We start from the raw sequence: 14,265 nt of genomic DNA on the forward strand, positions 1-14,265 counted from the left end.
TATTTGACCAAATCTGTGACTCACCATGACTATATCGAGATTATCACCAGGAAGCAGTTTTTATTTGTCTCACGTGATTTCCCTCATCAAGACCCTCAATCTGACACCCCACACGGCATAGCGGCACATCACATTGAATTTTAACACTATTTATCACTCACCATGACTGCCCCGATTACAACCAGGAAACAATTTCTTTATTTCTCCAACGTGAATCCCCTCATCGAGGCATTCAGTTCCGTACTCCCAGCTTTAGCGCCATCCCAATGAATTTTAAACCAATTCATGACTCACCATCACTAGTTAATGATTACGAAAAAGATGCACTTCTGATTTCTACAAAGTTATTTCCCTAATCGAAGCCTTTAATGTGATATCCCACGCGCCTAAGGGTCATCACAATGAATTTTCCAACACTAATAATGACTCATCATGACTATGTCAGATTACGACCAGGAAACATTTTTATTTGCCCCACGTGATTTACCTCATCGAGACCTTCAATTTGATACCCCACATTCCTTAGCGGCGAATCACTTTGAATTTTAACCCAATGATGGTGGTGTCATGATGGTGGTGACACCATGATGGTTTCATGATTATAACCAGGTGTCATGATGATTATAAATAAAATGGGGGGTCTTGGGCTCCGTAAAGCTGCAAATGTGCAGCTTCTTTCCCTATTACTCCTTCTCTTTCTCAAGAGAAAAAAAAAATTTGATTGATTCAAGCAATTTATTATTCGTCCCAAGTGAATCCACGCATCGGAACCTTCAATTTGATACCTTACTCACCTTGGACGTGACATTTTGAATTTTAACTCAATGTGTGACTAGCCATGACTCTCATGGTGCGGTCAATAATTTGCCCTTTCAGCCTTCATTTTTCGTGTCAAACAAAACAATGTTTTATCTGTGTATTCTTAAATTATAGGGTTCCATAGGCCCCCAAACAAAAAAATAGAGCTAGAAGTGCAAGTAATAACATATTTATTAATTAGGCAATCATTTAGGGCATCTGACAATTAAACATTTTATACCAGGCAGAGAGATCACTTTTCCATATTTTCTTAAACTTTGTCATGACATGAACCTACAAACAAAAATGAGCTTCATAATGCACGTATCTCTACATTCACAAGCTTGGGAATAAAACTCAGACCGCCATTTTTTTCAGCCTCAATGTCGCAATTTCGTCTTCAGCGCAGCTTCTTCTTCTTTTTAGCGTGCAGTTGCACTAAAATGAAACAACAGTGATATCTATCGCAACTTACGGCAAGGTGTTACGCCTGTTAATATTTTTACCAATTCTGCATATGCATTCTTTTATTTTATGTAATGGTTACCCCTGTTCGTACTTATACCCAACCTGCATATGTATTTCATTTGTTGTATCTGTTTCCCACCCCTTATGTAATACCCCCTCTAGGGGGTCTTTAAGGAAATAAAGTGATGTGATGTGATGCAATACACGTCATTGAAGAACAACTCCCCCAAACAACTAGAAATTTTGTTTCCGTTCTCTACACGGTAGAGGACCTTTATGTTATTGCGTCAAATGGCTCCACCAGTGCCGAGAAGATTAAGCTAAACGTGCGTCGTCGGCATTTCATTATTTGAGGGGGAGGAGGAATAAATGTTTATATTACAAGCCCTGGTGCTGCTGTAAGGGCACCCTCCCGGTGGGGGCGTCCCTACTCGGGGATGCACTGGCCTTGTCTTGCTGTCCAGGCCCTCTTCACCAACATGGGGTCCCAGGGTCCGGGCTTTTCAGGCACGCCACCCACTAAGATTTCCGTATCATATGACTAAGGTCACGACAGGTTGCAAGAGGTTGCACTTTTAAATCAGACGGATATATCCGCGTTGCACATCTGTGCGCCATGACATGCCCATTCCATTTTTGCGATTTTTGCGCGTCTGGCACTGTTGACCGGCGCCAGCAGGGGCACATTCCCAGGTCGAACCCCTAAACTCAAGCAAGCACGTAAACAATAAGAAAGCAACTCCCATAAACACCTCGAACTCGGAAGACTCATGGCAACAGTTGACTTTGCCACAAGGCGTTTTTCTGGGATACAGAACATGAATGGACGTCCCTAAACTTAAACAGCTTTGATGTAAATGAACTGAGCGCACATAACCTTGCTCACTGTCCTTTGTTTCTCCCCCGGGTCCCAACGCACCCTCGAGCCTGAATCCTCTTTGTCTTGTACACGCAGCTTTTATCAAGGGTTGGGTATCCAATACACACTTAAATTTGGTTGTAAGCGGGGCTAGACCCCATGGTCTAGCAAGCATAGCTGTGTTATATCTGAATCGGAAATTATTTACGACCACACTGGAGTTACGGTTATACGACGTGATGCCTTTCGTACCAAACGCGAGAATTTGAGCACACGAGTGTGCGCCCGTACGTTTTGTAAACCCCCCAAAATTTTCCGAACTCTGAATCCATCTTAGCCCGTCTGAGTTCTGGGTTCATTTCGAGTCCTGAGCCCAAGTGAGTTTTGGTTCCGAGTTCAATTAGTTTTGCGTCCATGTTGAGTTATGAGCTGGAGTAAGTTCCGACTCGGAACTAATTCAGGCTCACAACTCAAAACGGACTCAAAACTCAAAATGACTTACAACTCAAACGCACTCGTAACTCGAAGTGAACTCACAACTCAAATGGACTCAGAATTCACTCGGGCTCAAAACTGAAAATGGATTCAGAACTCAGTCCCTTTTGATGCGTGATACAAAGTGAGTTTTGCGCGCGTTTCGAGTTCTGAGCCCGAGTTATCTCCCGAGTTCATTTTAAGTTATCAAGTGATTTTGAGTTTTGAGTCCATTTGAGTTCTGAGTTCATGTTGAGTATTGAGTCCGTTTTGATTTTTGAGCCCCAGTGAGTTCTGAGTCCATTTTAGTTCCGAGTTCAATTTTAGTTCTGAGCCCGAGGGAGTTCCGAGTTTTGCGCTCGCTGTGAGTTTGAGTTATAGTGAGCGCAGTGTTTTTCTCGGCAATGAGTGAGTGGGGATCCCAAAATAAATTTGTGGGCGAGTTTGAGTCAGCCCCACCAACTCTGCCGAGATAGGTTTGAAACTGCAAAGTTAAATTTCGCGTCTTCCTCGAAATTTTAATTTGCCCGATGCTATACATTGTCGCTTTTGTGAGGTCATGTTTTAGATTCGTTCTCTCCCCCAAATACTCATAAAGCAACGCAAATAAACTAAAAAAAAAAAACACTCCGTTCATACTATGGAAGACCTTTATTTACCGAAGTTTATATGCGAAGGGTGTCATGTATTTGTGACGTCTGACAAAAAAATACAACTACACGTTCGTAGCGCGAGGCGCAGAAAAACGAGCATCCGGGTAGCGTAATAGCAATCCATACATGTAAAAGCGCTCTGCTGCTCGGTACCCGCTTGACAGCAAAAGCCTGCCTACTGCAGGTGAAAAAAATTCTTAAGTGAAACAATACAAGCCAAAACCATTCTAAAACGGGCAAACCACTCCAATTGTAAAAAACAAATGCGTTTATGTTAATTTTCTATGTTATGTTTATGTTATGTTCTATGCTAACCGCAGCTTGACAATGCTGAAATGGCTCTGAAAGACTTCAAACCGTCCGTAAGGGGAGAAAACCACCCAACTTATAAAAATTCTCATCGAAAACCCACGGACCAGAAATAAAACTCATGTCCAAAAATACTGAACAAACATATTGCAACCCACATAGCAGGCACAGAATCACTAAAACGTACAAAAAGAAAAGCTGCATCTGAGGTGAAGGGGACAAGGTTATCCATAGTTTTATTCATCGAGTACAAATATGCTCTAAATGTAAAGCAACTAGTGATAAATGTTTGTTCGAAATAAAACAAACTGTTAAAGAAAGAACAGACATTTACAGGGTCGTGCGATTTCTCGAGGTTGCTACCCAGAAGCGCTACCTCTACACCACGAGACCAGCCGGACGAGTTTCCTTTATCACAGTATAAAAAGAGCAGGGATATATGTTACAGCGTGCCCATAGATGGCGACACCTGTCGCTGGCCCTTAAAGGAGCCATGAAGAGAAAATACAACTTCGTTTAGTTTGAAAGAACTAGGATTCAGTATCTCACTCAGCTCCATTAGAGCCACTAAAGATGTTTTTTAACGAAAAAAAAGCAAGAAGTATATAAAAACTTTCAAATTTTGCGCCACAGTGACGTGTTATGAGCAAGAATGACGTCATACGGGCCAACAATAAAATATAATTTTCAGTGCGTTAACTGCCCGTTAGCATTCAAGTGATGCGGTCAAATGGAACTAGAGGCCCCATTACAGACGTCCAGTCATGTGTCGTCGCGACAGGTCAGTTAGGTGGCCGCGAATCGCACAAACAAGGTTCCGTGACGTCATAGAAAAGTTGCGGGAAATTGGCTAGGGGGTCGCGACTGCTTCACACGTTTTCTTTAATATCTCCGTTATTTTTTCGAAGATTGCGATGATATTGGTATCATTGTTATCGGGACTAAGCAGTCTTTCTAATAAACCCAACTTGTATTTTGTCTTCATGGCTCCTTTAAGGGGTGATGGGATGCGAATTTGCGCCCTGCGGTCTGTGTGCGATCACAACGAGGTTGCCACCAAAGTCAGCCGCCATTTCAACACTTATATGGACATCAGGCTTGTACTTTTTCTCCTTTACATATGCTTGTTGAGAAGATTAGTTTTCGATGGGCACCATTCTTCGGAACTGCACAGTCAAATTTTTGGGTATATGCATGTCTTGTGGATCACCACCGTCAACGCTCAAGAGATAATTGGCTACCACTGGCTCCTGGCCGCCGTCTGACGAAGCGCCCACCCAGAACCTTGCTTTGGCTGGTTGATCTCAGCAAAGATAACTACAGTTTTAGGGGCGAAGCACCTTAGGACCTCGCTTTTTCCGGGGCTTAGGGTCCACGTACACAGTGTTGCGCATGCGCGAGGAGCATTGCATTGGATTTGATGGGATTAGAGTGGATTGGATCGGATTATATTGCATTAACATGGATTAAAGTGCATTGGATCGGATTAAATACAATTGTATCGGATTGGATTGTATTGGAATTATACCTACTGTACACACGCGTTGTCACTCATTTAGATTCGCGAGTGGGCAATGCCACCGGTGATTCACGGTAAGAACGATCCCCAGTGCTTCGCCCACTCGTCATGATTCACTTCGTGGAAATGCGTGAATTTTTTTCTCTGCTCTCTCTCCCTCTATGACAACCCTTCGCCTAAATTTTGTGTCACCTCTATGTCGTGTTCTACAAATCTTAGTTGCTCATCCGCCTTCGCAAAATTGAATGGCCAATCATTTTTCTCGGAAACTACATTTAAGTATACTGGTCCTAGCGACACCGGTAGCCGCCGATGCTGTGACGAATCATGTTTGGCATTAGGTCCTGAATGGTATCCTTGATGCACCGTATTTGTTGAAAAGTGGCAGCGTCCCTATCCTTGAACGATTTACCAGTGTCTATAACTTGTTGGTTCTTAATAATTGGTTACGTTGCCAATCTATTTCAGATGGCTTGCAACTTTTGGCCAGTCTGTTTCCAAATTTCTTATGCCTCCCAGTGCCTTTTTATGTAACACAATTGGTTTGCGTTTGTAAATACGCCGACTTGCATTTACATTTACACTGTACAAGCATTTCAACCTATTTCGTAAAACTTTGTGAACAGCAATGACATGTGCTAGCCAGTTATTCTAACGGCATGTTTACATGAATTGGCAATATTAGTATACTTATATCACGCGGGCAGTAATGCAAATTCCACAGTGCTGTTTTGTGTACACAATGAAGATATAACTGAACGAACAAAGTGTACAATGCTCCTGTATCTAGCTCTTCTTTTATCATTGCAGGATAAGCGTAATATAAATTTTAAAAACGAGTCCGCGTGTGTTGAAACTTTATGACTCAAAAATCAACGGGGCCTGGTTTGATTTCCCAAACTTACAAGTGCGTTTTGTGTCCCCACAAAAAGTTGAACATGGGTTGAAAAGTCATACGAGATGAAGTATTTACCGCAATGCTTTTAATTTTTGGTGCTACCGAAATAAGCGAAAGTCCGTGCAAGCTTAATCGTCACTTTTATGAAAGACACGAAGAAAAGGGATACTGGCCACGTACACGTCATCCTCGGAGCACCCGCGGCATCGGCAAGTGAAAGCAGTTATCAGAGCGGCGTTGTTTCAAGGTCAGCAAATCTAGAGCGGAGGCATCGGCCAGCTCGACTACGCCCAGTCGGCGAGGTTCTTGCGCATATAAATCAGCTGCTTCTCGGTAAGCTGCTTTCGTTTCGATTTTTTTTGTTAGGAATAAACCGGCCACCTGTTCGGCACTTTTCTTTTTTTTTTTTCAACTACCTCAAGAACCTCTGTCACGTCTTTTTATTTGTGCAGTTTGTTTAAAAAGGATGATCTTTGCCTAAGTGAACGCAATATGAATAGTAATAAGTTCAAGAATCGTGCTTGCCCATCTTCTCTTCGTGTGTGCGAGTTCTCGATAATGGCAAGATGGATGGAAGCGAACCACGTCTCGTCTATTAATTAGTACCCAGACGAGGCGAGAGGGTACACGCTTTTTTGCACCCTTAGAACCCGCAGTTATCAAACGAGGCTTCACTTGTTTTGCCGTTGGTTGGTATAGCAAGCTAGACCCCCCCACCTTCAAATGAAATGCCTTTTTTAACTTATTTTCTTCACGCTGCCGTCATCCATTCGTTACCAAATGCGCCTCGGCTCGATGCGCCCGCTTTCAAGAAATTACACTTCGTTTTTTACGTGGTTACAACGCCCCCACTTGAAACGCACTCTTTAGTGCACTTCTTACAGCCAAGCCGTCTTGTTTAAGGTTCTGACCAAAATATCGTGCGTCTCGCTACGGAGCACAACCAACTTAGAAACCTGCCGATAATCGGCGATACCGCGTGCCTAATTTGTTAGTGCATTCTGACGCCGCTGCTGCGGGTGGCGCTGCATTCGACCCCCTTTCTCCACTGTACACGCGTTTGCTCTACCTGTCGTCGTTATTTTGTCTTTTTCTCCGCCCGTTGTGCTAAGTCTCGCCCTATTCACACTAAGGGAAGTACGCACATTATCTGGCTCAACGTTTTGCTCAAACAAGACTGTTTTAACACGAAATTTTTACTTGAAGAGGCTGGCGAAAGCACGCAGCCGGCCGGCGTCCACCGAACGCGCACCCGCCCATAATCGTCGGCAGCCAGGAGGCTCGGGAAGCATATGGGAACCTGTGAATAAGGAACCACACCGACTGAGCTAAAATAGCTCCACCGCAACCCTTTTTCTAATAATAAAGTTAACTCTCTCTCTCTCTCTCTCTCTCTCTCTCTCTCTCTCTCTCTCTCTCTCTCTCTCTCTCTCTCTCTCTCTCCACAGCTGTCAACCCCTTGATAACGCGTTCCGTGGCGTTCCACGCGTTTGATAGCTCGGCTACACCCACGGAGGTTAAAAAAATTGCTGGAATGGAAGTCTTTCCCCCTTCTCCCCCTTCCGGCCCCTGGGCCCTCCTTGTGTCAATAAAAGCCCTTCACTCACACTCTTATAGACCTTATGCAAAAACTGGCGCCATCTTAGGGAACCACGTGCGTTTCCGCCATGTTGGGGGATCCCCGATCTCCGGATACCGCAGTATACATGATAGCCCGGGGTTAGCGACGCGCATGTCGGCATTTATCGTTGTACATGATGCTTAAATACTCCCGTTTAACTTGCTGTGCACAAAGATGATACGAGGACGACCACAAAAAAGCATACACATCTTTTTTTTTTATTTTTCAACGGAAGCCTGATTCGAGCCCTGCGTGAAGTCGCTTGCGGGTATCGACTTTCCTTCGCGCAGTAATGAATAGTCACAAAATGAATAATAAATGCGGGACTAAAAAGGCGCAAAAGTGAGCTATTTTCTAGCCCTGTATTCGCCGCCGAGCACTCCTGCCTGCTGGTAGTTAAGGCGCACTGCATCGGTCAGCTCGTAGTTTATCGTGCGGGACGAGATTTGAGTCTGCCGTTCATGCTTTGCGCACCCGTGTTTTCTTTTTATTGTGGACGTTCGGTGGGCTTTTATGGAAGTACTACGCATTCTTTCGTTTGCCAAACATTAAGAAAATATTCGATCCGCAAGAGTTGCAACCTTCCCGTAGCGCCATGAGTAGCGCAAGTAACGTACGTAGTAACCCGTGTATCGGTCATTTACCGATCTTCGCCTGCTGTTCGACCGTAGTCCATTTTCCCAATGCCAAATTTTTCGAGCGGAATTTTCTAAGCGGTAGTGTGAACCCAGTTTTGTTGTCCAGGGCACGATCAAAGGACGCTCAGCGGTCGCCGCTATAGGCACGCGCTCCCGAGCTCTCGGGATTTTCTCGCTTTTAAGGTTTCCGCAATTTTTTAAGTGCGAATGCACTTCTTAAGCGAGCCTGAAGCGTCCGCCGCCGTCCGCATAGCAATAGCTGCGGGTGCGCGCGCTCCTCGTCTCCCTTGGCAACGGGGGGAGATGGGCGTGCGCTGCCTGGCCGCTGACATGGCACATACCCACGTGGGGGATTGGCCAGGAATCTCCTCGTCTTCCTTGGCAACGGGGGGAGACGGGCGCGCGCTGCCTGGCCGCTGACCTGGCACATACCCACGTGGGGGATTGGCCAAGAATCGGGCGTGAGAAAAGCTAATGCACCCGCTTAGAGGAGTACTGACACGAAATTTCAAAGCTGAGATCCGCTCTAGCAATCAAGTACAACGACAACACAAATAGGTGTCTGTGAATAAATGCATCTTTCTTTCTTCGTAGTTGTGTGTGTGTGTGTGTGATCTTCGCGAACATTACCGAACCGCGCAAATTCAACTCGTGCATTCGCACTTTCACATTCTTCCCCTCGGGGAAATGCGGGGAATTTTTTTTTCTAAAGCCTTTGCGTGTGTTGGGGACGATCGGCAGTCACCGCGAGGCACGCGCTCACCAGTGCTCGGCAATTTATGGGTATTTTAATTATTCATTGGCAATTTATTTGCAATATATTGGCAATGTTTAACGCGTTACACGCCAGACAGGTTACGCGCTACACATTAGGGACAGCTACAACAAATCCGCTGTTAAAAAATTCCAGGAATGCAATTTATTTTATTAGGTGTTTTTTTTTTGTTTTTCAGGTTTCGTCTGCGTCCCAGAGGAGCCTTAGCATATATCTATATCACGGAGTGTCCCCCCCCCCCCCCGCCCCCTTAAACTTTTCAACCTCAGGGCAGCCCGCATCGGCTCGAAGCGCTTTAGGAATGACCTACTGAGAAACCCAGCAGGATGCGAACCAACACGGATGTACTTTCCATGTTTGCGTTCTCAAAGCCAAAAAAAGAAGAAACGCGACAGCCCCCAAAGCTTCCCTGTCGGTGCCTCCCTGACTGCTTTTTCGATGCATAATGCGTAATTACGAAGTCGCTCACAAATGTGGGCTACAGAGAAAGGTCCACAGATTACTCGTCGCTCATTTTGCTGCGCTTAAATCTGAATATAAAAGGATCGCCAAGCCCAGAAAGTCCCCCACACGCTCCGTAACAAGCAATCCAGCGACCGCCATCCCCCAACATAGCGTCGCGTGCTCGTTTCGGTTTTTTTTTGGTAGGACTATACCAACCAATGGTCTATAAGGTCCATACCAACCAATGGGCTCGGCTGAAGCCGGCGGCGGCCATCTTGCTGCGGGAAAGAAACCACATGCCAAGTGCTTTGCAGCGGTCTTTCCGGACTTTCCCTGCGGTTGTAAATTACGTAACGGATTCTCAAGCTATACTTCAAGACTGCGAGCCATGTAGGACGCCGCCGTATTGATTTTTACCAAAGAAATTCCGTTAAAACTCGGATCTCCGAGTACAGAGATATGGTTTTTTTTTCACCTTATAGGCTTAGATATGCAGCTTCCACAAAGTAAAAACAAATACATAAGAACTCGCAAAGTCGTTAACACGTATGTTCTTTATTGTAAACTGTTCAAAAGCAGAAATTTATCATGAAAGTGGTCAGAACAAAAGCAATTGAGAGTTGCCACTGTAGAGGGAAAAACAAGTCATGCAACAAACTAAGTGACCATGGAATGCAGCATTTTCAGAAAAACAACAGGAAACACCCAATTCCAGTATTGTTATAAGAGACATATCTGAGTAACAAAAAACCGACACAGAAACTTTTCATGAGTATGACAGTAACCAATGCTATTCGTCCATTGCATTGCTGCAATAAACTGCAAAAAAAGAACCAACAACCATGCTAGTAAATTACACCGTGAGATTACATTGCCAGTGACGTGAACTACCGAAAAAGGATGAACTAGTTTGTAGTTTTTAAAACAAAGTGTTTATTGTTTGAAAGAAAGAGATTTATAATCCAAGACATCCAATTTATAAAACATACTATCAAATGGCAAACAGCAGTGTCTTCTGACTGAGCATCCAATTTATAAAACATACTATCAAATGGCAAACAGCAGTGTCTTCTGACTGAGACACTGACTGAGCATCGTTCGGAAACCTAGCAGCAAAGAAATTATACGCTGAAGGCGAAAATACGGCACGTCACAATGCAACGAGCATGACCAGTTTATAATAAGCTTGCACGGGTGCAACGTACCTGAGAAATTTGCCTCCCAGCGTCGAATTTACTCTGTTTGCACAACCGTAAGCCACGCACGAACCAACCATACTTGTTTTGATCGCGTTACATGGCGCGCACGCGAATCAACACTTTTCCGCGCACGCGCGGAACGCGCGCTGCAACCACTACGCGTCTTCTCCCCTAGCAAGATGGCGTCGCAGCGGCTTCACTTTACGGGCGCCCCCCTTCCACTCCAGCAAATTTTGTTAACCTCCTTGGATACACCCGACAGGGGAAACCCTATATATATATATATATATATATATATATATATATATATATATATATATATATATATATATATATATATATATATATATATATATATATATATATAGCGAATCAGAAAATGGGAAATGAGGGGCTCCGTGAAATAAGACAGAAAATAAGGGTTGGCAGTCAAGAAAACCTCGGAAAGCAAAGGGGAGGTTGTGGTGGGTCATAGAAAGAGACGAAGAATTTTTTGAGTCGAAAAGAAAGTGGTGAAAAAATTCCCGCCGGGTGGGATCCCAACCCACGACCTCCAGAATACCGGTCTGGTGCGATAACCACTACCCTACCGGCGGGGCTGTTTCCCGAGCACTGCCAAAGGGAGCTCAAGAGGGTTCAACGCTGGTCGACCACTCTCGACATGTCGTAGTAGACACTCGAGTCACGGCCCGGGGGTAAAAAGAAGGTCCCCTTCACCCCGAGTAGTCCGAGTGGCGCTGGCTACCACCCCCAAGTGCAGGAAAGAAAAATACCTTAACATAAATACCCGAGAAAGTGCTGGGGAAACAGCCCCGCCGGTAGCGTAGTGGTTATCGCACCAGACCGGTATTCTGGAGGTCGTGGGTTCGGATCCCACCCGGCGGGCATTTTTTCCCCACTTTCTTTTCGACTCAGAAAATTCTTCGTCTCTTTCTACGACCCACCACAACCTCCCCTTTGCTTTCCGAGGTTTTCTTGACTGCCAACCCTTATTTTCTGTCCTATTGTGAGGAGGCGCTGCTTACCGGACAGGAGTCGGCAGGTAAAAGCGAGGAAGACGAGGTGTGTGCGGAGGCAGAAGAAGGGCGCGAGAGGGAAAGAGGACGAGGAAGAAGACGGTCGTGGCATTAATTATCAGGATCAACAACAACAACAACAACGGAGAAGCAGGAAGCAGGTGGTTCCAGAAGCTCTCGGCTTGGCGAGAACGCCTAGGGGGTCTTCGTCACGGAGCCGCACATTCTGCTGGAAGCTCTCAGCTGGGCTTCAACGCTCAGGAGATCTTCACACCGAGCAAAACCTGGTCTCTTCCAGTCGGGAGTGTCCACGGACCACCCAGGACGAATACAACGTGTGGTTCATCGGCCCGGCACCGACACCGACACCGGCACAGCACCGGCATCGCCAAGGGCACCGAGCCCAGCGCACCGAGCCCTGCGCACCGAGTCAACTCACCGACTGGGACCTATACGTGAGCGCGAACAATTTGGAGTGGGACTTCTCGCAGGGGACTTTGTTATCCTAGGACTGCTGTCATTAGATTAGCTGGATGTTCATTTGTGCACGTTATTTTGTAATTTGTCCCGTCAATATAATTTGGTCCTTGTCCGTAGCCAAAGCGTCTCTACTCTTGTGCGCCCGGTAAATTTTAACCTCCTCATTTACAAAAACAACCTGCATCACACCTATATATATATATATATATATATATATATATATATAGACGACGAAGAAGTTGCTGGGCCCCAACGCGCGCTGTTATGGCCGCATTGTAAATTCTGTAAATAGATTGTTCCTCATCCTTCAACCATCGTTCGGGTCATTGGCTCTGCCGCCACGCTACAATATATATATTCAGAGCGTTTTGTTCTATAGCATGGATCAGAAACAGGACGGAGTACTTTGTGCGCTATGTTTCATATGGTGCATTAAAAAAAGGAAGGAATAGAAGGAACACTGGGCGCGTGGTCAATTCTCATTGGCTTATGACGCATTGCACGAGTATAACAGAAAAAAAACGAACATGCGTCAGAAATTTCGCTTGCAGTCTTGAATGCATTCATCTTCTGTGGAGGCAGTCCAGCAGCATCATGAATGCTTCCTGAAAAAACAGGTTCCACGAATCCTACTGGAGAGCGGCGTAGACCACGTTCTATCTAATTTTTTTGTATGCGTTTCTTAGGTTTATATCTCTTTGTTCCCTTTATTTGGGAGACAGACAACTGCGTGGTGGTCTGTGACCACGTGGAATGATAGACCGTGCACATAAGGCTGGAACTTGTCCAGCGCCCGAACAATGGCCAGGAATTCCTGCTCTGTCACGTAGTAGTCATATTCGGCTCATGGTAAGGATATGGCTTCGTAGGCGATGACGTTTTCATCCCCGCCTTATTTTCGTTGGGCCAGTACAGCGCCAAGACCAACCCCGCTGGCATTATTGGGATTTCCGTAGGTGCGTTTGGAACAAAATGCCGCAAAACACATGGTGACGTAAGAAGTCGCCGCAACGTAACGAAGGCGTTTTTACACTCAGGGTTCCACACAGAGAGCTTGTTAGAAGCGCAACAGTGAATGGCGCATCGTGAATGGCGCAACAGTGGTGGCAAAATTGCGGACGAAGCGTCGAAAGTAGGCGCAAAGACCTATGAAGCTCCGAAGTGCCTTCGTAGAGGTTTGCTTGGGCGAGCTCCGAAGCAGCCCTCAGCTGAGACGCGTCGGGGTGAACTCGGTCCTTCGAGGGTACGTGACCGGGAATAGTTAACCGCCGTGCAGCAAAGTGGCATTTCTTGAGGTTTAGTTGCAGATATGTGCCAGCAAAGCAGGGCAGAACTTGCGGCAGGCACCGTTAGGAGGTGTCGAAATATGGGGAAAAATGACGATATAGCCCAAATAGCTGAGACATATCTTCCATTTTAGTCGCGCAGACTGTTGTCCATCATGCGCTCAAAATTGGAAGGGGCTTCGCAAAGGCCGAACGGCAGGACGTTGAACTCGTCGAGTCTCTCGGGTGTTATAAACGCCGTCTTTGCGCGAGTATCCTCTGCCGTAGGCAACTGACAGTATCCTGAACGGAAGACAAGCGACGAGAAATATTCGGCCCCCTGCAACCACTGAAACGCGTCGTCAATATGTGGAAGACGGTAGATATCCTTCCTTGTTATCTTGTTGAGTAGCCGATAACCGGTGCAAAAGGGTGTCTATCCATCCTTCTTCGTCACCAGAACGACTGGAGGTGCCCAGGGGCTGTTTCAGGGCCGAATAACGCCACGCCGGAGCATGTCATCCACATGGTCATGAATACTGCGACGATCTTCTGTGAAACACAGTAGGGCCGTTGTAGTAGCGGTGAGTGCGAGCCAGTGTCTAGGTGTGTTCCACTGTTGATGTTCGGCTGAGCGAGGATTTTATGCAGACAAAAGAGGAGCAAAATCGTTGAAGAAGTGGCAGTAGTTTATTCGTGTTAAGTGGGGGGGGTCGTTGTCGATGAACTTAATAATACGTGGGAAGGGGATGCGTCGTCGGCTGACATTGGGCTGAGCTCCAGAATAACAGGGTGAGTAGTATCATCGGGTACGTCATCTACGGATTTGGGATCAAAATGTTCAATCTA

At 45.8% G+C, this 14,265-nt stretch overlaps 1 non-coding gene across 1 annotated transcript; it reads left to right on the top strand.

Moving 5' to 3' along the window:
* The first annotated feature begins 11,467 nt into the window (after positions 1 to 11,467).
* Positions 11,468 to 11,540, top strand: Trnat-ggu (transfer RNA threonine (anticodon GGU)). The gene has a single exon. It is a non-coding gene; the product is annotated as a tRNA-Thr (tRNA).
* The last annotated feature ends 2,725 nt before the right edge of the window (positions 11,541 to 14,265 follow it).

Source organism: Haemaphysalis longicornis, unplaced genomic scaffold, assembly GCF_048455015.1.
Source record: "Haemaphysalis longicornis isolate Haplotype H1 unplaced genomic scaffold, Haemaphysalis longicornis Haplotype H1 scaffold_12, whole genome shotgun sequence".
Classification (NCBI taxonomy): domain Eukaryota; kingdom Metazoa; phylum Arthropoda; class Arachnida; order Ixodida; family Ixodidae; genus Haemaphysalis; species Haemaphysalis longicornis.